This window comes from Coenobita brevimanus, chromosome 109, assembly GCF_032717465.1.
Source record: "Coenobita brevimanus isolate Jiangsu-jjx chromosome 109, ASM3271746v2, whole genome shotgun sequence".
Taxonomy (NCBI): domain Eukaryota; kingdom Metazoa; phylum Arthropoda; class Malacostraca; order Decapoda; family Coenobitidae; genus Coenobita; species Coenobita brevimanus.
The window spans coordinates 10,994,966-11,018,621 of NC_137062.1; the positions used below are offsets into that span (position 1 = coordinate 10,994,966).

The 23,656-nt window shown below is 39.4% G+C and overlaps 2 pseudogenes; both read right to left on the reverse strand.

Moving 5' to 3' along the window:
• Positions 1-6,098: 6,098 nt before the first annotated feature.
• LOC145417285 (5S ribosomal RNA) lies at positions 6,099-6,216 on the reverse strand (annotated as a pseudogene).
• A 9,219-nt stretch (positions 6,217-15,435) lies between these two features.
• Positions 15,436-15,554, reverse strand: LOC145417301 (5S ribosomal RNA; annotated as a pseudogene).
• Positions 15,555-23,656: the final 8,102 nt, after the last annotated feature.

The following is a 23,656-nucleotide window of genomic DNA, read 5'->3' on the forward strand; positions in this document are numbered from 1 at the left end:
CATCTCCGGACATCTCCCTGGAATCAACTAAGAACATAGGATTTGTTGTTCTTTGCTTTGGTTCATCTTTTTAATCTACAATTTTCACTACTTTTGTGTGTGTGTGTGTGTGTGTGTGTGTGTGTGTGTGTGTGTGTGTGTGTGTGTGTGTGAGAGAGAGAGAGAGAGAGAGAGAGAGAGAGAGAGAGAGAGAGACAGACAGACAGACAGACAGACAGACTGAGAAAGACTTTCATCCTTGCTGTTCACACACACACACACACACACACACACACACACACACACAAGCCGACCCTCATCCTATTTAACTGCTACGTTTTTCCTTCCGTCGATGAAGAGGTCAGCATCAGAATCTGAATTTAATTGAGTTGGCTGGAGAGGAGGGGAGTAGAGAGAGAGAGAGAGAGAGAGAGAGAGAGAGAGAGAGAGAGCAAGACAGCGAAGTTAAATTTACAATACACAGTCTCAGCAAGAGGGATGATCGATAAAGTAGGAAAGGGTGGAGTCTTTTCCGTATGCATTACCATAAAATGTGATAACCAGTTCCATATTATCCTTTTTTCATCGTAGAGGCCCGAGGCCTGAACGGTCAAGGGTAACCTATGCTTCTGGTAGCGTTTTATATGACAGAAAATCATCCGATCTCATCTTGGACACGAACCAGACAACGTAAGCGTGTAGAAAAATTAATAAAAATTACCCAGTAGTGTTGGAAAATATCACAGTCTAAGTATATTACTTTGACTGGAAAATATAGCACCGATACCAGCAGGCTCACCACCGGATCTGATAAATAAAGCAGAAATACGTGGACGATCCCAGTTCACCCTGGGTCCATTACTTCTGGCTTCCTACCCCTCTCATAATGTAGCTTTGTTTGTGCTGGAAGAACAAGGCATGAAAATGTTTGCTTGGCTTTGCTGAGGAAAATTCTTGTTTCAGGAAAGATTTGACCTTTAATGTGTTTGCGACTGGACGTACAGGATGCCTTCATCTGATGACATCATGCCAGTGCCCAGCTTCTATGGGTATAAATGTAATCTTTTCCCGCTGGATATTAAATCCATTTCAAGACAAACTTTATCGTTTATCAACAAGAAATATGGCTATATTGTACTGGTTTCAGCAAGGTTTCAGCAATATTCCACTTTTTTTTTTTTGTCATGACACTTTTTTTTTTTTTAGCTATGTTATAGTTATATTCTGAGTGCATTCCTCCCGTACATCTACATAGTTTGATAAAACATGAATTCACATTTTTTTTTTTCTTTACTATAACCGGCATCAGACTGCAGTTACGCTCGAACTATGATAATAGGTTAGTGTATTAGAGGATTGTTAATACAGATTTTTTTTTAACCCTCAAGTTGCAATAACAAGGTGGCCACATCGTCCTCACTGATAAGGCAAATGAATTTACAGTATAGGCAAAAACGTTCAAACAAGTTACTTTGATCAATGTGCTTAAGACTACAGTCAGTTTGTTTTCATCTGACGGAACTAGGCTACGCCCACAACCCAGATTCATACCCGTAGTTGCATGGACTTCAGTGAGCCATAGATATCAGATAGCAATGAGTGTCCTTGGTTACAAGTCAAATTAAACTTCCAGTTAGACTAAATCTCGACGGCAACTAAACTAAAAGGGGTTAAGAATCTTTATCAGTCAAGTATAGACTTGGTACGACATTTATGCGACAATGTCGATTTTTTGTGCAAATTGCAAGATTATGGCAGCGATGACTTTTGATAAGATTCATTATCGTCTGCGTTAGCAAGGCGAGGCGAAATAGTTTTCGTCAATGCACACGCGCGTTCGCAACTGTGTGTGTGTGTGTGTGTGTGTGTGTGTGTGTGTGTGTGTGTGTGTGTGTGTGTGTTCTGAAAATATCTTTAAAAATAGTCGACTAATTTTCACCAAATCTTTAGGAACTATCAAGTATGTCCATAGGAAGAAATGATTAAGTTTTTGTGAGGATTTGATCAAAGATAAGCCAATGCCTGCCGCCATATATATTTAAATGTGGACTGACAGTATGTAAAAAACTACGCTATTCAATCATCTCGTTTCACTTGTTTTTGTCCGTTTGCTGCAACGCGAGACGATATAGTTTTTCTCGGTGTGTGTGTGTGTGTGTGTGTGTGTGTGTGTGTGTGTGTGTGTGTGTGTGTGTGTGTGTGTGTGTGTGTGTGTTACCAGAATATCTTGAAAAGTTGTGGACAATTTTTCACCAAACGTTCAGTAACAGCAATTATGTGGATGAGCAAAAGTGATTAACTTCTGGTGAGGATTTGATCAAAGACGACAGAATATCAGCAGCCATATATTAAATCGCATATTGTCCAATATCTCAGCTACGGATAGAGATGTTTCTTCATGTCTGGTTTGTAGGTAGCTTGTTCCTTAGCCAACAATTTATTTTGGTGGGCCATTAGCACTGCCCCCCCCCCCCAAGATTCATTTTGGAGACTTAGTAGTATCTCTTGCATTAAGCATAATACATTCTGCAACGAAGTATTTGTACCGTTTTACTATCAACATGTTTACATCAATAAGACAAGACTACTAAGGCGTACTGAGCAGGCAAATCGCTAAGGAAGAGGTGCAAGGAAGGCTCCAGTGCCACCCTGATCTGACACGGCCACAGGTGTTGCATTTTTCCCCTGCCACACGATTGTATACATCACAGGAGAAGGGCCTTATTTAGTGAGGTGATGGTTGAGTGGTTAGAGATGTTCTGTATGACGGGAGTTCGATCCCAAGCTGGGATGGGGATCAGACTGGTGATGTAAATGGCGCTAAAACAAATTTTACTGATCGTCCACAGTACTTACGGAGATGTCGTTTAGAAATAACCCGATAAGATCATAAAATCACTATCATCAAAACTGGCACAATGGCATTATTATTCATTCAGTGTTCATCATCATCATCATCATCATCATCATCATCATCATCATCATCATGTCTGTTAACCATACCTTTATCATTCTCATTAAAACCAACCTCCATCATCATCACTAGCATTATACCCACAACCATCATCAATATTCACTCAGTCATTATTATCAACATCATTATCCATTCACTTATTGTTTTACCATCAGAAATAACCTACAGATCATCATCATCATCATCACCATTAGCTACATTAGATCTAGACCACCACTACAGTTCGTCCACCTCAACTTGGCAAAGGTTTTCATCATTTTGCAGTGAATTTCCCGTACGTGAATGGAAAATTAAGACTACTACGGCTCTGCATCCTTTCAATAGCACTTGTTGATGAGCAGGACCATATTATAGAGTCCTTAGTTACAGCTCAGCATTGACGTTGGAGACCTGGTAATTTTAGGTTATGTTAAACTGGCGAGAATATGGCAAGATATCCAGTGTTAATCTCTTGTTCTGGCTCAGCACTCAATAGCACTCATTTTTTATTAGGACCATATTATAAAGTACCTTATTACAGATACAGGAGTGGTAATTTCAGGCTATGTTAAACTGTGTAGAATATAGCAAGATATCCAGTGGTAATCTCTTGTTCTATCTCTGCATCCAAGATTGAAAGGTGGCAATTTTTCGCCATGTTTAAGTGAACAGAACAGTACATCGTATTCTGGTCTTTATCACTTGTTATAGCTCAAAGATCAAGGTGGAGTGATGGCAGCTTTAGGCCAAATTAAAATGGGCAGAGCATTAAAGCATTATAAACACCCAGGGAGGCAAGAGGCGAAATGGAGATAAGTAGAGCTGCCTGGCACTATTATACCTGTCTACACTTCCACATCGTACCTTTACACATCCTTTTTTACGTGTTTGTTTTCATTCGTCCTCCTACTATTTTTTTCTTTTCTACCTTTGGTTTTGAATTTTCCCTCTTATTATTTCTCCTTTTCGTATATCAGTCTGTATTTTTTTATCATTTATCTTAGACACATCGATCTTGAACCTTTACTTTCTTCCGAAATTCATTTTCGCTTTGTCTTTTATTCTTTTTTGACCTTTTTACTCACTGAATAATTATCACTCTTCACAGAGAATGATTTTCAAAATACTGGTGGGTTTTGGAGTCATGGAGAATTAAATCTTGCAAACAATATTTAGCGGATTGACGGGGTTTCTCTTCTGCTTCCGATGTTCATTACTCTTTGTTCCTTTGTCGGTGTCTGACCTGTCCTTTGTTGTCGTTGTACACCCTCCTTTACCAGCCCTATGCAGCACAGGACTCTAGTCTGGTCAGCTTAGTGTTTTGGGGGTTTTACTTCCGATTGGTGAGGTATGTTTTTGTGAATTATTTATATATTTATGCATTTTTGCGGAAGTGTTTTGTTCTGCATTTAAACTATAAAAGAACAAATGGTTTGTTAAAATTTCGTTTTATATGTTCATCTCTTTTTTTTTTTTTTTTCTTTTTTTCCGATCATATAATTTAAGATGCTTAGCACCTCAGTCCACTAGGTCACATAGAAGCGTGTATGATTACACCGATGAATGTGAGGAAGGAAAGACGATACGCACCTCAGTCCACTAGGTCACATACAAGAGTGTAAGACAGGAAAGGCGATTTGCACCTCAGTCCACTAGGTCACATACAAGCGCGTGTGATTACACCTATAAATGGGAGGCAGGAAAGGCGAACGGACTAGAATATTTGAGAATATGGCAGTCAGGCTCATCACTGTATTTTTTGTGAATATCAGTCCAGTTACTTTACATTGTTAGTTATTCTCACAATTATTGTCTGTACTAAGTACGGTGACATTTTCATCTCTCATGTTTCTCAGTGATGGCAAGGCGCGAGGGATGACCTGCAACGCAATACAAGGGTTAGGTTATACTGCTTTTTTTTTTTCATGTGTTCCAAAAGTTTAACCAGTGTTTCCATTTTTCCCTTTCCCTCTCAATTCTCTCACTGCATCCGAGTTAATAAAATTCTTCCCTCATTTCATGTCTTTTCATTCACGGGCATATCACTCTGAGTCAAAACAACCATTCCTTTATTCTCAAGTAGCCTTCATTTAGTAGACTTTGCTGCACACAGACACTGGCATTTTATTGGGTAAATATCCATGATACTACACTAAAAATATGTAAACAACAAGTGTAAAAAAGTTTATATATAATTCTGAAAATGTATTTTTTCTATTCACACCGGGCCGGTGACATGATGGGTGAGGTGACAGACTACAAATTAATAGACGCTGGATTAGATCGCAGACTTGTAGTTGCTTTACTTTATTAATTAAAATCTTGTGGAATTAGACGCTTAAATACAGCTTCCGTTGTATTAAATTTTGGGTGGCTGGATAGCTCAGTCGGTAAGCTGCTGTATCCACGTACTTACCAGCGCTGGTTCGAATCCTCACAGTTTCTAATTTATTAATAAAAATGTTGCAGAATTAGACGCTTAAATATACCTTCCGTTGTATTAAATTTTGGTGCCAGAGTGGCACTTGCTGACCCGTCATTGGCCATCTGGCCGTGCGGGTGGGACTTGCTGACCTGTGACTGGTCTATGACCGTCTGGGTGGGACTTGCTGACCTGTGACTGGTCTATGACCGTCTGGGTGGGACTTGCTGACCTTTGACTGGTCTATGACGGTCTGTGTGAGTCTTGCTGACCTGTGTCTGGTCTATGACCGTCTGGGTGGGACTTCCTGACCTGTGTCTGGTCTATGACCGTCTGGGTGGGACAAGCTGACCTGTGACTGGTCTATGACCGTCTGGGTGAGACTTGCTGACCTGTGACTGGTCTATGACCGTCTGGGTGGGGCTTGCTGACCTGTGACTGGTCTATGACCGTCTGGGTGGGACTTGCTGACCTGTGACTGGTCTCTGACCACTGTAATTCAAACATAAACACACAGTCACCACCAGGCTGGGGTCAATTATGAATTGAATTGAATTGGAATTGATTAATAAAACTATGAATTGGAATTGATTAATTCAGTTGTGAATTGGAATTGAATTGGAATTTTTCATTCATTCATTGCCAGACGCCATGTATCCCAAACGGGGTGGCCAATGGCTTAGAGTTAATTGTTTTACAGGGAGGTGCACTAATCCTCCACCAACCCCACTTGACACGTAGGGATGCCAACAGCATCTGGTGTTCCCAGGCGGTCACCCATCCAAGTACTAACCAGACCCAGCGTTGCTTAACCTCGCTGATCGGATGGGAAGCGGTGTACTCAACGTGGTATGGAATTGATTAATACAATTGTGAATTGGAATTGAATTGGAATTGGGAAAAATATAAATATAAAATTAACTGAACTGAATTGGACTCAATATCAATGAATTGATATGAACTGATGACTGAATTGATAAAATAATTTTTCTTTCTGTATTATCCAAATTCATTATTGCACAATAATTAACTTACAATATACTCATATTAACCGTAAATTATAAAGTTTGCTGTCACAAAAAATTTATAAATATATCAAATGAAGTATCCGTTAGATTAATGTTACTGGGTAGATTAAAATTGATTTTGAATTGAAAACATTTTAACTGAATGAAATATCGACCATAATGAAATGAACAGAACTGAAGATTTCTTTTCTTACGAATGAACTGAATTGAATTGGAACTGATAAATTCAAATTTTATTCTGAACTGGAATTGAAATGACAAAAATGAATTGACCCCAGCCCTGGCCACCTCAGCCATCCAAACCCTGCAGCCAAACAGCATCCTTCAAGAACCACCAGTAGATAGACTCCCCTCAGAATATTCCCTACCCTGAGAGACACGAGTACACCCAGCCAGACTGTGATTCGGCCACCACCCTTCACTGCTACAGTACCAACAATAAATACAACTTACACTGCAATGCACACCACCACACCACAAAACACCACACACTCACCACGTGCACCACAATATCACAACAGGCAGACCTTCAACATAACCTCAACAAAATCTCCAGCTGTCCACTGGGTTCACAACGAGATGGGGAACTAGACTAAATGTAAAATCCACTAATTATTCTGCACCCACTGACATACCTTACACACCACCATACTTTACCACTTGGGTCATAACTCATTTTATTGATGAAATTATTATTTCCACGTAAGCATGGCATTGTTGATGCCACAGCCATATCACCCACCACTACTGCCCTCCTGCCCCATCATCCACCAGCATCTCTGCCTCTCCCCGTGACAATCAAAGGGGCGAGAAGTGGGTGAAGGCAATGGGCTGAGATGGTGGTGGCCGGTGAGGCAATGGGTGTGATGGTCATGAAGTGGCCTGCATGACTTGAAGTGGACTGAATAGACTAAAATGACTTGAATGGACTGAAATGAATGTAATGGAGTAAACCTGGTGTGAATGAACGGGGACTGACATGACTGGGCTATATGGACGTGGGTGGCGTCAAGGAGCCTGGTGAAAAAGACTTAAAGGGAGGGCTGGGTTGTACAGTGTTCCTTGCATGGACTGGTAACATGATTAGGGCTATAAACAAAAGGATCATTGAACACAACTATGATATGAGCGGATTCAACATAAGCAATGCTGTTGTCAAATATTGCTGTGATAGTAGTAACTTTATTAGACAATGGAATTTTAGTGTTAGCCAAACCCTTGGTACGCCTGGTCAACTAGCGGACAACCTATTCAGCTTCTTTGACGTAAAGAATGTTGTCACAACTCTGGCCTACATTACTGAAGGCGATCATTGTGTCAGTACACTTGAAGTCGCGGGTTCGACACCCGGGCCGACCACTGGTAGGGTGTTTTTACCCCAGTCTGTTGGCAGCTGAAAATGAAACAGGGACCTGGATTTGTAAAGCGACAGTTGTGTGGCAAAGTGTGTGGGAATGTTTGATGTTTTCCTCGTCTGCCACGCAGCTACAAATTTCCTTCCACTTAAATGCTTAGTATGACAGGCAGACAATTCATAAATCTCAATAAATACCATGTATTATGGGATCTATCTATCTATCTATTGCCAGACGCCATAATCCCGTAAGGGGTGGCCACTTGACTTTGAGTTACCTGTTTTACGGGGAGGGGCACTAACCCTCCACCAACCCACTTGTTGACACGTAGGGAGCACGTATGGGTTGGTTATATGGTAACCACCCAGCGTTGTAAATGGTTTAAAAGACTAAAAATGACGACGCCCCCACAAGTGAATTATTTCAGTTAAATATTCACCACACACCAATATCTGGCGGGGTGGGAGAGGGTGCGGTCAGTTTTTGTTGAAGGATGATTTGTGTTGTGACAGTGAGGTGCATGAGGTTAGTGTGTTGTGGTGTGGGTGGCTGCATTGCGGTGTTGCCATAGTGGATTGTTTGTGAGTTGTATGTTGGGTTGGTATTGTAGCAGGGAAGGGTGAGGGCCACATCGTAGTCTGTCTAAGTGCCCTGGTGTCTCTCTGGGTAGGGTAGGATCTGAGGGGTGGATGTCTGATGGTGGTTCAGGAAAGATGTACGGTAGTTTGGCGGCAGGTTTTCCATGGATGTGGTGGCTGTGTGTTTTTGTAACTTACCGGGTATGTGTTTGTGAAGTGTAATCTTGGGTGGAGGAGTAGGGTTATTACTGAGGCATTCTGTACCGTGTGTGTGTGTGTGTGTGTGTGTGAGAGAGAGAGAGAGAGAGAGAGAGAGAGAGAGAGAGAGAAATAAATAGAGAGAGCATATGAAAATTTACAATATAGAGTTTGGCAAAATCATAAGATAGAGATGATGATAAATATTACTATGATGACTAAAGGCACAATAAAAGACATGATGGAAGGACAGAGACAGATAGACCCACTGCTGTACACTGAGTGGCTATGGGGTCAATTAGCACGCCATCGTCCTTCTTTCTTTGCAAGTATATATCTGTTTATCTCTGTCAGCCTCTTTACATATCTACCTAATTATCTATCTATACCTGCCTATTGTGCCTTTCAGTAACAGATTACTTTAACCTAGGGGTGGGGAACGTCCGGCCTCTGGGCCGTATAAGGCCCGCAAGACCATTTGATCAGGCCCGCGAGGCAATTCATAAATGGAATTTCATAAACTCATTAACAAATACACACACACACACACACACACACACACACATATATATATATATATATATATATATATATATATATCAATATATATATATATATATATAAAGCCTCTGTGGTACAGATGTAGAGTGTGCGTTTCGTACACGGGTGAACCAGGGTTCGCGCCCCGCCAGGGTAATAAACTTTGGAAATATTCACCTGGCCATGTACTACACTGGCGGACACAAGCGGTGCTGTGGTTGAACCAGTGTCGCTTACTATAAAGTATGCTTGCACCCAGTCGGCTTCCGCGGGCCAATTACACTTTGTTCACAGACTACACACACATCCAAAGCCACTCCAACCCTACAATTACACTTACAAGCACTTCTCACCCTTCATACAATCTCTACCAGACAGCCTAAGCCACTTGATAGAGATGCTTTGGTTGTATCGTCCCGACTTCGGTCGGGATATATATATATATATATATATATATAATGTTCTGGGCTACAGTTAATAAGTTGATAATTTTGTACGGCCCGAGAATGATGTTAAAAATATAGTAAAATAATGTTCCCCACCCCTGATTTAACCCTTCCATCAAGTGACTTATTTTCAATGTCATTATTTCTGCCTGCAGACGATTATAATAAACTTGGTGCAGACCTCTTGCAGTAAATGGTTTAATGAAGGCTTTGACTACCCCCTCTGGCTGGGAGTGTTGCTCCTAATCCTTAACCCTTCCACCAACTTTGCTTAAAGTTATATCGGTGCTGTTTGTGTTAACCTTGTCTTATAACCTTGACCTTTGACCTTTCACTGGGACCATGAACTTTGACTTTTTGTGCTCAAAATGGAATCTTTTTATTCATGCCTTATCCTCCGTCATTCCACAAGGTTTGCTCTTAATCCGAGACAATATTTACTTTAACCTTGCCCTGAGAGTTTGACCTTGTACAATACTATTTCCCCTCAAACAAGAGAATTATTCCTTCGATTGCCATCAGTCTTCAACTAAGATTGGTTAAAATCTGAGCAGTTTGTATGGGGTATTTTATTGGCAATCAATAAACACATGTCGGACTTTGGCATTGGCCTGTGTCCTCGAACTTCGATTGTTCTCATATCTGAAACATTTCATTCTTGCTTAGCCCTTCCAAGTTGACTTAGAACTGGATACAGACCATCCAGATTGATTAAGCTAGGTAAGTGTTTGACCCAGCCTTCTGATCCTGACCTTTGAATTGTTATTCTCAAAAACTTGGATTGTTCATTTGCTGACCCGCAACCCATCAACCCGTTTGGCTAAAATCGAATAAAAATTGTTTGAATTATTTTGTTAAAACACACACACACACACACACACACACACACACACACACACACACGACACCCAACTTCGCTTCAAGGGTGGCAAGTGTCAAAAACCCCATCGAGTGGAAGGTGTTATTTTGAATTAAAATTGACCTCTCTCTCCCTTAATTTGCAATTCATTTAATATTTGCCAGGCTTTTCATCCCTCAGTCTCAAATTCCATTTTACTCTGCCTTCGTTTCTTCTGTTGTTCTGTCCTTTATTTCTCTGTCTTTCTCTTTTTCTTCCCTTTTGTCTCTTTCCTTTCCTTTTTATATCTCCTTTCTAGCTTTCTTTCGGTCGCCTTTCTTTCTTCACTGTATCAGTGATAAAACTACAAGTTAGGTAAGAGCCAGGGTGGATTAAGGTGGAGCGTTCTGAGATTCTAACAAAGGTGACTTGAGTTCAACTCGATTTAGATGATGATCCTTTTCAATTCTTATTTCAGTTCTTTCACTCTTATCTTTCTTTTCTCGGTTACATTCCTTTTTCTTTTCTTTATCCTTTCTTTCGTTCTTTCCACATTATCTGCTCTTCTTTTTTCCATCATTAGGGTTTTATTACATTGCTTTATCCCTTTCTCCATTTTATCTTCTTTTCATCCGTCTCTCTTTCTTACTTTCCCTTAAAGACCCCCCATTCTTTGCAGATTTTCTGTTTGCTTTATATACATATTTTTAAATTTCTTTACTGTTTTTCCTACCTTTTTTTTTTTTTTTAATGGCGTTCTTGTCCTCATTCTTTATTCTTCTCTCTTTCTTCATTCTTACTTTTCCTATTACATCAGAGCATCACAAGATACAAATTGATGGGAGAGTCGAGATGAAATAAGATAATCATTATCTTAAGTGATCTGTTGCATAGCATCATCATCATCATCACCATCATCCATACATTTTACATTATATTCGTCATTTGTAACCTACATCACCATCATCATATCCATCAACATCATAATGTATTAAATAATCTGTGGCATATCACAGTCATCACACACCACCACCACCACCACCACCAGCATCAGTATTATCATCGTTATTCAAATATTCACACTATAATCGTCAGCTGTAACATGCATCACCAGCGCCATAATCATATCGATTATCCTCCTCCTCATCATCATCATCGTCATCGTCATCAGCATCATTGTTACCACCAATAGCTACCTTAGATCACAGCCACCACTATATTACAGCATCACAAGCTACAAGAGAGGTAGGAGGCGAGATGAAGTAAGGTGCAACGGCCTACGACTCTACTACACCTGTACTGAGGTCTAATACGCCTCCTTTTCTTTATTCCTCTTTTCCATTCCTTTCTATGTATTTTCTCTATTCTTTCTCTCAGTTTTATTTCTCACTTTTTTTTTTTCTTTTCATAACCTCCGCCAAGGAGGTTATGTTTTCACCCCTGTCCGTTTGTTTTTTCGTTCTTTGGTTGGTTTGTGAGCAAAATCATACAAAAAGTACTGGACGGATTTCCACGAAACTTGATAGGAGAATAGACTCCAATAAATTTTGGTGCGGATCCGGATAAAGGTGCAGATCCAGGATTTTTTTTTTCACATCCTTTAACATTGCGAGATAGGGCTTTTTTCGACATTTTCGTAAATTTTTTAGTGAATATTGCATGGATGTTGATGGCGGAGGTATGCGCTCTACTGAGTGCCATTCTAGTTCAAAATGTCTTTACTTTCTCCTTCCTCTTTCGTAATAACATTACTTATTATAGGGGGATCATTCTTACATTTCCTATAATATTTTCTTGTTTCTATCCTCTCATTTTTATTGTTACTTTATTTTCTTTATAGCTCGTTTACTTTCGTCCTTGCCTTCACCACTAACGCCATAAGAAACACGAGAGGTAAGAGGCAAGATGAAGTCAGGTGGAGCGGCCTGGAACTCCACTACACCTGTACCAACTTAACACCTTTGCCGTTTTATCTCGTTTCGTTCTTTCTCCCTGTCTTTCTTTCCTTTTCCTTCATTTCATAATTTGCTTCTTTCTCTTTCATCATATCTTCCTATTTCTTTACCAGTTTCCTTCCTCCATTCCTTTTCTTCCCATTTCCTTCCCCATTTCTTCATTCTTTCTCCTTTTCATTCCATCTGCTTTCTTTTTTCTTTCCATTTTATTTCTCCTTACTTCTCTCTCTCTCTCTCTCTCTCTCTCTCTCTCTCTCTCTCTCTCTCCTTTCTTTCATCATTACATATTGCAACAATAACTGATCAAGGGAAGTAGTAGTCAATATCAAGGGCACACAAATATAGGTGTCTGCAGTTCCACCGTAATCAACAAGATGCTCCTTTACTGGTGCATTTTTCTCATATCCTTTGTTTTTTCTTCTATCTTTTTTCGTTCACACTATTTCTGAATCCTGATCTACTTCATTTCTTTCTTCTTTTCATTATTTTTTTTTCTTCTTTGAACATAAGAACATAATAAGAGTGGATAACTACAGTAGGTTGGTTGGCCCATGGTAGGCAGCTCCTAGAACAGTGACTGAAAAACTAGAATGAGATAAGGATGGCAAAGGAGAAGGTCCTCCCCCGCCCTCCAAATCCTCCAGCCGAAGCGGCAGTAAAAAGTCAGAAGGAACACCACGCAGTATAGAAAAACTGGCGTGGACATTTTATAGGAAAGTGTGAAAGGAGAAAAAGAGACTATCGTAGTGTATCCTGAAAAGGAAAAAAAATATGAATTAATACTGGTTATGAGATATTTTTTATGCCCACCTCTTGTTTGTCATGTGTTTATCTACCCTGTGATTGAAACTCTCAATTGAAGGGGCAGCAATGACATTACTAAGTAGCTTATTCCTTTCATCTTCTACTCTACTGCCAAACCAATTACTACCCATTTCCTTATTAAAACAGAATTTGCCTAGTCTGAAACCATAACTTCTAGTTCTATCCTGTATGCTCACTGTAAGTACCTTGCTAGTATCCCCTTTATTTACTCCATCCACTTAAACACCTCAGTTAAGTCTCCCTTTACTCTGCGCCTTTCTGGTAAGTGCAGATTTAGTCTTTTTAGTCTGTCTTCATAATATGAAAGGTTCCGAACATCATGTATCATTTTTGTCATTCGTCTCTGTACATTTTCTAAGGAATTTATGTCTGTGCTATAGTAATGACACCAAAACTGCACGGCGTAGTCGAAATTTGGCCTTACTAATGCTAAAGTTGTAATATTACTTCAGATGTCCTATTGCTCACGCTTCGCGAAATAAATCCTAGGACCCTGTTTGCTTTACTTCCTGTACTGATACAATGTTGCCTTGGTATGAGGTCTTTACTAACCGTAACTCCTAGATCTCTCTCGCATTCCTATTGACTAATTTCTTTGTTATCTAAGTTGTATTTAGTATCTCCAATGGTCTTGCCTATGTTAAGTAATTTACATTTTTCAACGTTTTATTCCATTTGCCAATTTTTAGACCATTTGGACAATATATCGAGGTCATTTTGTAAGTTAAGGCAATCGCCAGTCTAGTTAATGATACCCCTATTTTTGTGTCATCGGCTAGTTTGCTAATTCTGCTACGGATTCCTAGGTCTTCATCATACTCGTGTATATATATATATATATATATATATATATATATATATATATATATATATATATATATATTAAGGGACCGAGTACCCTACTGAACTATGTGGAACACCGCTGGTTACTAATCCCCAATCCGACTTAGTTCCATTTATTAATACTCTCTACAGTACTTTCGTCCCTTCAGCCAGGATTCCATCCATGTTTACATATCGCCGTCTACACCGTGTGTTCGAACCTCTTTAATTAATCTTTCGCGTGGGACCCTATCAGAAGTTTGACTAAAGTCTAGATAATTAATATCGTAGTTGTATCGCTTTCTACTGCCTCATAGACTTCCGAGAAGAATGCCAACAACTTTGTGAGGTACGATCGTCCTTGCCTGAAGCCGTGCTTTGTATCCTATTGATAGTGCTTTTTCTTTTTTAACTACTTTTTGTCCTTTACTTTCATTTGTTTTATTCATGCCTTTTATATTTTTCTGTTCTTTTCTTTTGGTTGCTCGTTTTTCCCGTTATATTACAGCTTCACAAGTTACAAGAAAAGTAGGAGGCGAGAGGAAGTAAAGATATCGTCCGTGTTAACCTATACTTGATAAACTAACTAGAAAACCGTCACCTTCATAGCCATCATAATTAACCTATATTACCGTCATCATCATCATCATCATCGCTATCACCACCACTGTTAGCCACATCAGATCAAATTCACCACTATATTACATCATCACACGCTACAAGAGAGGTTAGAGGCAAGATGAAGTAAGGTGGCGAGGTCTGGGATTCTACTGCGCCTGCACTTAGATCTAACCTTTACCTGCTTTTATTTTCGTTCATTATTTATATATCTCTTGCTCCTTTTCTGCCTTAATTTCCTTGCCTTTCATTGCTTTTCTTTTCATTATCCATCTTCCATCTAGCCTATCTATCTATCTATCTATCTGTCTGTCTATCTGTCAGTCTGTCTATCTATCTGTCAATATATCCATCTGTAAATATTTCAATTTATTTATCTGTGTATCTCCTACAGCTGAACATCAGGTGGCCGGTATTTGCTCTACCGACATCATTTACCGTCAGTACGATGGCGTGATTTATGATTTACTCTTGGTATCACCTACGATTTTATTCAGGTAACATCCCCCTAGTAGGGCACGTGTTAATGTAGACGATACCCAACCCCTCCAGTTACAAAACTCTGCCCTAAGATACATGCATGAATTCCTGTGGACATTAGAAAAATACAATGAATAACAAAAAGGTGATGAAACCTGGTAAAGTCGAACGGCCAGGGTCGATGCACCAGAGGCCAGGAGTTCATGGCCACCAAGGCATCTCCTTTCTTTTGTCGTTATTATCTTTCTCACCATTACAATCATCATTATCAACATTCATTCATTCATTGCCTGACGCCCTGTATCCCAAACGGGGTGGACAAGGCTTAGAGTTAATTGTTTTACAGGGAGGGGCACCAATCCTCCACCAAGCCCACTTGACACGTAGGGAGAACGTTATGCCAACAGCATCTGGTGTTCCCAGGCGGTCACCCATCCAAGTACTAACCAGACCCAACGTTGCTTAACTTTGCTGATCGGACGGGAAGCGGTGTACTCAACTTGTTAGCATCACTAACGCATCACGAACACATTCACCGCTTCAGGTTGACATCAACATACATTTCCGTTGTAATTATTCTTTCCCACCACCGCTGTCATCATTATCATCATCATCATCATCATCAGAGTTAGCCCACATCACTATTTAGCATCACTAACGCCATTGCAATTACTGACTGTGTAGATGAGTTGCTTGTTTATCAACATCATCATCAGCTTCCTTATAATCATGATTATCGCCATCAATAATAAGCAATAACCAGTATCATTATCACCACCACAATCATCATGATCATCATCATCATTTTCTTTCTTTCCAGTTGTCTTTTCCTCTGCATTATAGTATATACCGGTACATCATCACAAGGTACAAGAGAGGTGGGAGGGGATATGAAGTAAGGTGCAGCGGCCTGGCACTCCACCACATCTGTACTGAGTTACAACATCCATTCATTTATTACCCCTTTATTTTTACTTAACCATCTTCTCCTTTATCTTTTTTTTTTTTATTTTCTGTCTTTACACCTTTTGTTTTTTAAGATTTTTTTTTAGTTTTGTCTCCTTTCCCAGTTGTTTTTATTCACTGTATTCTTTTTCTCGTTTACTTTTTTCCTTTATTTAGCCTTTTTTTCCGTTTCATTTCTCCAGTATCAGTTTTATATCAGTCTCCTCCATTTCTGTTTACTTATATCTTATATTCTCTCTTTCTCTTCTGTTTCCTCTATTTACATTACATTATATCACAATCTACATGAGAAGTAGGATGTGAGATGAAGTAAGGTTATTATCTTCCTTACTTGTATAGATCACCATCATTACCATTAGCACACTAATTATTATCATCATCATCATCATCATCACTATCTTCATTACTCATTATCATTTTCATCATAACCAAGCTCCCTCACCATCACTGTCATTATAACCAGCATCATTATTCGCACAATCATTATCATCATTATCCATTCACTTGTTTCATCAAAAATATCCTACACATTAATCACCACGACCAGCACCAATAGCTACGTTAGATCTAGGCCACCACTACAGTTCGTCCACCTAATCTTGGTAAAGGTTTTCGTCAATTTGCAGTGACTCCCGTAGTTCAATGTAAGATTAAGATTACTACGGCTCTACATCCTTCCAGTAGCGCTTCTTTATGACCAGGACCATATTCTAGTGTCCTTTGTTACGGCTCAGCATTAACGTTGGAGACCTGGTAATTTTAGGTTATGTTAAGCTGGAGAGAATATGGCAAGATATCCAGTGTTAATCGTTGTTCTGGCTCAGCAAGCAAGACTGAGAGATGGCGATCTTGCACCATGTTTAAGTAGACAGAGTACTGCACCATACTCTTGTCTCTATATCTTGTTAAAGCTCAGAAACCAATATGGAGAAATGGCATTTTTAGGTCAAGTATTAAAGCATTATAAACACTCAGGGAGGCAGGAGGCGATATGGAGATAGGTAGAGCGGCCTGGCACTGCTATACCTGTCTACACTTCCACATCATACCTTTACACATCCTGTTTCACTTGTTTATTTTCATTCGTCCTCCTATCTATTTCCATATTTCTTTGTTGGGTTTTGAAATTTCTCCTTTTTTATCTCTTCTTTTCTTATTTTTTGTTACATTCCTTAGTCTTTTATCTTAGACATTTAAATCTTTAACTTTGAAATTCTTCCTCTCTTCTTTTTCATTTTTTCATTTTATTCTTTTCTGTTCCGTTTCCTGTCTTTCAGTCTTTCTCGTCACTATTACAGCATCACAAGGTACAAGAGGTAGGAGGCGAGATGAAGCAAGGTGGAGCGGCCTGGGACACTGCTACAGGTGTACTCAGATAACACCTGTACCATTTATACCTCCTTCATTCATCACCACATTACTGTCTATCCTTGTCCTACATTTCACATTTTGCATCATTCTCGTCTTCTTCTTTCCTTTTGTTTTGTTTTTTTCAGTTTCCTTCCTTATTTCCCATTTTCTATCATGCTTGTCCATTCCTTTCTTTCTTTCCCTTTTCTCTTTTCATTCATTGTTTCGTTTCCTTTCTCTCCCTCTAATTTATCATTTTTTGCTCACTCACTTTCTTTATTCCTTCCGACTGTCTTTGTTCACTATATTACAACAGCAAAGCAACAAGAGAAGTAGGAGCCAAGGTGAAGCAGGGTGGAGCCACCTGGGACATAAATGAAGGTGTCTGGAGTTCAACCCCCTTTGCACCAGTTGCTCCTTTTCATTTTTTTTTCCATGTTCTTTTTTTTCCTGCCCTTCCTTTTTCGTTTATTGTCCACTGTCTCTTGTTTGTATTTCTTCTGTCCTTTCATTTTTTTTTTTTTGTGTGTGTGTGTAAAAATTTTTCATTCTTTGAAAGCAGTGTTAAGAAACAGGACAGTGAGCATGGAAGGGGAGAAGTTACATGATAGTATTGTGATACCAACTCTAACGCATGGAAGTGAAGCTTGGACTTTGTTGGAGGGACAGAAATGAAGAGTGAGAGCAGTGGAAATGAGTTATTTGAGAGGAGCGTGCGGGGTAACATGAAGAGACAGATTGCCAAATGAGGAAGTGAAGGAGCGTTGTGGTGTGGATGTGGACGTGATAGGAAGCGTTAGGAGAAACACAGTGAGGTGGTTTGGCCATGTGGAGAGAATGGAGAGCGAGAGACTGACGAGGAGAGTGTATGTGAGTGAGGTGCGGGGGGGGGGGGAAGGGAGGGTTAGGCCAATGATGAGATGAAGGGATGGAGCTGAGAGGTATATGAGACAGGAGGGTGTGAGCTGGGAACAGGGCAGTGAAATGGCGGGGGACAGGGCGACATAGAGGCGATTTATTTGTGGCCACCCCTTACAGGAGTAAAGCTTCTGGCAATAGATATTGATAGATATTTTATTACTTTCAGAGGATACATATGCCTAAAAAACAAAGCATAATTCTCTAAGTCCGAGTCGGAGGCTCCGTTTAGAGGAACCGGTTCCTGTCCAGGTATTCGGTTTCACGGTAGTTTATTAGGATCCGATGGAACCGGTTCCAGAACCGGATCTTGCCCAGCCCTGTTAAAAGGGGTACCTGTAGGCATTACATCATCCCACTATTTGGTTATATGGTTACTACCCAAGGTTGTAAATGGTTTCTTGGGTTAAAGAAAAACTTTTAACTTGTCTCTCAGTGAAGAGTCGCGTAAAGCAGAAAAAACGTTAACAGAAGTAACATGATACATGAATGTAACAAAAAAAGAATCATAAAGGTGAAGGACGAGTAGGCAGCTCTACATCATATGAGTGGATGATGGTGGACACCACCTAATATTCCTTCTAGCTTGTAATGATGAATTATATTGTGGAAGAAAAGAGAACAAAAAAGAAAGAAATTGATGATGACGGTGATGATTGTGGTGGTGGTAACGATGTTGGTGGTTGCAGATTATTGATGATGATGATGATAATGACCGTAGGGAAATTTACGACGATGATGGTGATCATGATGATGGTGATGATGACATAATGATGAAAAAAGATAGTTCTGCACAACCAGTGATATCTATGGTGCTTTTGATTTTGAATAGTGATGTAGCTTGATGATGATGATTACCCACCAGTAACGGTAATGATGACAGTAAGACTCAGTGGTGATGATGATCATGTTAGTGAAAAAAAATTAGATCTTAGCTCATTGATGGAGTGTGTTAATAAGGTTCAGTGGTCATGTAGACTGGTTTTGATAATGATGATGATAATGGTATGGTGATGGTTAAGACAATAATGACATAAAAAGGAGGCTTGTCCTGACGGCCTTGAACTGCTAACCTCTGGTACAGAGACCCAGGCCGTTCGCCTCTGCCCAGTCTCATCTCATGTTATTTTTCCATTTATGCAGCTTCGGGCAGACTTTTGCAACTGGAGGGGTTGGGTATCGTCTACATTAACCCCTGCTCTATTAGGACTCGTAGCTCAATAAAACTGCCTTTAGGTAGCGAGAATGATATATAAATAACATCATCATATTGAAGGGGTTGTAGTTCTGGATATAATGTAGTTTTGACTTCGGTATATTCAGAGGCAGACAGACACAGACAGACAAACAGACAGAGAGTAGGGGGTGAGGTAGTATCCAGAAATTTCAAATTGGAGAATACAGTATTACTGAAAGCCATTTTATCAAAGTGCATAAAAAAAAAAAAAAAAAAAAATTCCAGTCATCATCATCATGTTTCCAACCATCTTTACTTTGTCTCACTGAAACATGGATAGGGAGAATTTCAGATATAAGAACACATAAGTTGAGATTAAGCACGTTCGCTCGTCTATTACGTGACCTGCTTCTCGCCATGAGTGCGAAAGTCGTGAAGGAAATGGGCGACTTGGCTGAAAAATATGGAATTGACGCCAAGGAAAAAAAAAAAACGGAGGAAATACAGCAGTAAAGTGGGGAGACCAAAAGCATAAGACAAAAAAACAATGATAAAAGAAAGGAAAGGAGGAAAGGCACTGAAGTGCGTCGAACCGGTACACCTGTTCCAGGCCGCTCCACCTTACTTCATCTTTCCTCCTACTTTCCTCCTGTAATATGCAGTAATGTCCAAGTCTAAGCAGCAGATGATGGTGGTGGCTGTGATAATGACTGTGATGATGATGATGATTATGATGATAGTGGCGGTGATGATAATGGTGATGGAGGTGATGATGTTTAAGCTGACTGTAAATATTGTAAGCTGTATGGATAATAATAATTATGGTCATGATAACAATGGTGGCTATCAGGATAATGATGATGGTGATATTGGTGACTGTGCTGGCAGGGTCAGTGATGAGGATGGTGGTGTAGCGTAGGTTGGTACTGATATTTAGATGATTTACCGGCAAATTTTGCTAAATTATCCCGAAATACAACCTAAGCTACAGAGTGGTTAAATCTCTACTTGCATTGGGAAAATGTTTACTTTCTGAAAAACAAACATTCACTTTATTTACAGAAAATCCTCTACATGGTTGCCATTACTTTAAAAACACACAAGGATGCATCTCTCCCACCCATGATGAAGAGACAGACAAAGATGAACAGGCAGTGGAGAGAGAGAGAGAGAGAGAGAGAGAGAGAGAGAGAGAATAGTTAAGAATGGAGGACGAAACAAGGAAAATGGAAAGGACTAAGAGAAAGAAGAGATGAGGAAAAAAAGGAGGAGATATGACATAAGAATGAAGCGATAATAATAACCAAAGAAAAAAATGAATAAATCATTAAAGGAATAAAGGTAAAAGAAACCACAATAAAATAAACAAAGAAAAAAAATAAGAAGGAAGATATCTGTGGCAAAGTTCCAACTTGTTAGGACTGTAGTTGAGTTGGAGGCCGCTGCACCTTACTTTATCTCGCCTACTCCCTCTAGATTGTGGTACTGTAGAGTGTGCTGACTTTGAACTGTTGTAGGTAATGGTGCTAGAGATTATCAGCATTATGATGATTATGGTGATAGTGTTTTAGGAGAGAATGAGAATAGTGTTAACTAAATACATAATGATAGCGATCATGATGATGATGATGGTGATGGTTGCAATGATTGTGGTAGTAAGCACAATGGTGATGTCTAATAAATTAGTTTTGATGATAATAATCTTGCTTCATCTTGCCTCTTTCCTCTCATATAGTATGTGATACTGTAATATAGCTGAGAAAGAAGGGATGAAGACAGTAAGAAATGAGGAAAATTTATAAAATAAGGATGAATAACGGCACGACATTGTATTTTTTTAAATGAGTGAAATATTGAAAAAAAAAAAAAAATGCCAAAGACCAGGAGACCGAAATGCAAAGGTAAAAAGGAAAAGTGAATGAAAAAGAGAAAGGAGAAAGGAATACAAAAGAAGAACAAGAAGAAGGGAAGAAAAAGAATGAAGGAGAGAAGAAGAAAAAACAAAAGGAGTATACCAGGCAAAATACGAAAGTAAATGAAGGAGAAAGGAAAGAAGAAACAATGAATAAGGGAGTCAGTATGGACCTCATGGGGTGGAACTCCGGACACCTTTATCAGAGTCCCCTGGTCGTTCCACCTTACTTCACCTTGGCTCCTTCTTGCCTTGTTGTTTTATTACAATAATACAGTGAAGAAAGTAGATAAAACATAATGAATGGAGAAAGAAACAGAAAGAAAAAAAAGATGGCTGGAATGAAAGGAAATGTGAAGCGGGGAACGGGAGGACTAAGTATAAGGAAGAAAAGGGAAAGAAAGAAAGTACTGTAGAATGAGAGAAATAAATGGGAGGGAATGAAATCAGAGGTCAAGAAGGAAAGAATATAGATAAGGTTGGAACGTGAAGCATAAATGGTAAGGGCGTTAACTTGATACAAGTACACCTATAGTCCCAGGCAGGTCCATCTAACTTCATCTCGCATTCTGCCTCTCTTGTAGCATGTAGTGCTGAAATATGGTGGAGAATGAAAGAATAAAATCAATAAAGACAATCAGAGGGAGAAGAGGAAAAGAAAAAAAAAACATGAAAAGAATGATATAAGAAAGACAGAGAGGAAAGAGAGCAAGAGTGTAAGGAATGAGAAGGAAGATGAAAAAAAAAGAAAAGAAAGGTGAACGAAGAAAATGGGAGACGTAAGAAACATAGGACACAGATGAACGAAAAAGATATCGTAAGAAAAGTAAACGATGAAGACACGTGAAGGTGTGAACTGGGTAGAAATGCAGTAGAGCCCCAGGCCGCTGCATCTTAATTCATCTGGCCTCCTACCTCTCTTGTAGCTTGTGATGTTGTAATGTAGTGGTGGCTTTGATGTAATGTGCCTAATGTTGAATGGGAGCTAAGAGTACGGCAATGATAAATGATGGTGGTGATGATTGTGGAGATGGTGTACGTTATTTTCGATTGTGCTAATTATAAATGTATGGATAATAGCTGTGATGATGATAGTGATGGAAATGTTGGTTAATGTGGTGGTAGTGGTGGTGATGGTGGTGGTGATAATGATACGCACAACGCTAGTGCCGGTGATAATAGCATCATTAATTTATCTTACTATCTACCACTCTTAATAAGCTGGTGATGCTACAGTACCAGTATATTAGAGAAAGAGAATAAGAATGTTGTTGTTGTTAACCCATCAGCCGCAAGGAGGCAGGCAACGGAGAACTATTAAGCTGAAAAAAGAAGAAAATGAAATAACACCACGGGAAGGGAAAAGAAGAGAATTAATAAAATAAACAAGAATGGGAAGAGCGGATGACAGATGGTGGAAAGAGGAAAGAAAAAAAAAAGAAAAAAATAAATAAGAATAAAAATGAAAAGAACAGTATAAATGCAGACAAAAACCAGCAGCCATTAATCGGAAAAGGTAGCATGAGAGAAAAAAGAACATGGAAGAAAAAGGAACAGATATAGAAAAGGTGGCAACTATATGACTGGGGCTGAACTCCGGACACCTTCACTTGTGTCCCAGGTGGCTCCACCCTAGTTCACCTTGGCCCCTACTTCTCTTGTTACTTTATCGGTGTAATATAGTGAAGAAAGACAGTAGAAAGCACATGAGAATGAATGATAAATGAGAAGGAGAGAAAGGACACGAAACAATGAACGAAAAAGAGAAAGAAGAAGAAAAATGAATGAACATGCAAGAAAGTGAGAATAGAGAAGGAAACTGACAAAACGTGAGGAAATAAAGACAAGAATGATGCAGAATGTAAAATACTGTATAGGACAAGTATGGGAAGTAAGGATGTAAACAATAAAATGGGGTATAACTGGTACAGGTGTTATCTGAGTGCACCTGTAGCAGTGTCCCAGACCGCTCCACCTTGCTTCATCTCGCCTCCTACCTCTTGTACCTTGTGATGCTGTAACTAGATGGAATCCTTATTTATTAATATTAACCACACACTGCTGCCTGCTCTATTACCACTATTGAAAGCGTGATAGCCTGATACAGCAAATTGCAGTATAAAATATCTCTGTTCAGCATTTAATAATGATTCTGTTTTCCCAATTACATTATATTCTTCTGTAAAAACATGAGCTTTTAATCAGAAAATTTATTATGCAGAGTATACTCTTTTACAAGAAGAGCTTTAAAGTATTTTCTTCTCTGATGTGGGAAACTTAAGATACCTATAGTTGT